Source organism: Manis pentadactyla, chromosome 5, assembly GCF_030020395.1.
Source record: "Manis pentadactyla isolate mManPen7 chromosome 5, mManPen7.hap1, whole genome shotgun sequence".
NCBI lineage: Eukaryota > Metazoa > Chordata > Mammalia > Pholidota > Manidae > Manis > Manis pentadactyla.
Window position 1 is genome coordinate 61254380 of NC_080023.1, and position 1775 is coordinate 61256154.

A 1775-nucleotide genomic window follows, 5' to 3' on the forward strand; every position below is an offset into this window, starting at 1 on the left:
CTCAGAAGAAACTATCCCTGCTGACACCCTGATCTTGGACTTCTAGCCTCCAAAACTGAGACAATAAATCTCTGTTACATCACTCAGTTTCTGGTACTTTATTACAGCGTTCCTAGAAAACTCATATAGAGCATCTTCCATCCCTGTATTAACTTCCTGCCTCTAACCCTGCTGTAAAATGAAAAGAAATAAGCATTTACTTATTTAAACTAAAACACTGGTTAAATTTTCTATTTCCTGTAGTGGAATGCAGCCTTAACTAAGAGATCTAGAAAAAGGAAGGAAATTAAGTCATTAGATAACTACTGGGATGAAATGATTGGATCAAGACTTTCAATGAGGTCAAAGACTTTTTTTTTATGGGAGATTCATATTTTATTCCCCAGTGACATATTTACAGTTGAATATAAATTAAAGGGCTGCTTATACTCCAAATCCAGCTCCTTTGAGTGGTTCACTCAAAGAGCTAGGATCCACAGCTGGCTCACAAGAGAAGCGTGCTCTCCTTGGCCCAGGTTTTGGAATTTGCCAGCAGTGAGCTCAGTAATTTCTTCAACATCCTTAGGTGTTAGATGTTCATGTTAGTTGTCATTTATTTGAACCACCAGTGTGTTTATACAGGCTCCTAAACATTTGACCTTTATAAGAATAAAACGTTTGTCAGGTGTCATCTCCCCAACCTCTCTCCCAAGATTTTCCTGAATGGCCTCTAGTAGGCTGTCAGAGTTTTGAAGCATATAGGTGCAGTAGTGCAGACCTGAATTTGATACTCCTATATTTAAAAATACTTTCAAAACAACTGGCTTTCCATTATGCATTGTATAAAAAGTTGCTAGTTCATATACTCTTTTTGGAGGTGCTTGTAAACTTCACCCTTCCTCACAACAGAGATAGGCAGCCATCTGTTTTTCCTTTGAGCTGAATTCAGGACTAGAAACACAGATGCTGCTTTATGCCTTTCTGGGTAAGTTTTTTTACAATTGCCTCTATCTTCTTATATTTTTCTGGTGTGAAATAAAATGGAGGATTGGGATTACTCTCAGGAGTATCAAAGATATGGTATGAATTTCAAGACTAGAGTAAAATAGAGTTTAGCATTCCAGAAGTAGAACAGTTATACAAAAAGATAAGATTATGGGGAAGCCCATGGATATAGATTTCTGCAGTCTAGATAATAATTATTGAAGTTAAAGATATCAGGCAACTTTGTAGCCAGGTTGGTAGACTATTAAAAGCCATGGACCCTGAAGTCACACATGATGATGATTTGAGGAGATAACATGAAAAGCCCAAGGCCACGAAGAAAGACAAGGAGTAAGCAGACTTGAATGACACCAAGGAATGTGATAAAACCTGAAGGTAGGAGCCTCAAGAGAGGGAAAGATTTGGCTGGGAGAATGAAAAGTAATGGTGTAGAAGGACTTAAGATAGTTTGATAATTTCTGGAATTCCAACACCACCTCCAGGCTCCACAGTAGACAAAAATGAGAAAGAGTCCATTTGGCTCAAGAAAGCTACAAGTAAAACAGTGACTTTGGACTTAGATGATACATAAAACTTACAATGTTATCACATGAATTATCCAGGTAATTTATTCAAATAACTAATGCAAAATAAAATTTAAGAGCTTAACCTTTCTTAGTGAGTCTCAAATTTGGAAGAGATTTAATTTATAGGCATGTAGTTCAATCTTACAGCCATGAAAGGTATGTACTTGTCCTTGAGTTTTCATCCAAATTGAAGGTATATCCCTGGCCTCAGGGTTTCCCTTGGTT

The 1775-nt window shown here is 37.2% G+C and overlaps 1 pseudogene; it reads right to left on the reverse strand.

Annotated features, from left to right (window-relative positions):
* Positions 1-423: 423 nt before the first annotated feature.
* Positions 424-1053, reverse strand: LOC118933360 (NADH dehydrogenase [ubiquinone] flavoprotein 2, mitochondrial-like; annotated as a pseudogene).
* Positions 1054-1775: the final 722 nt, after the last annotated feature.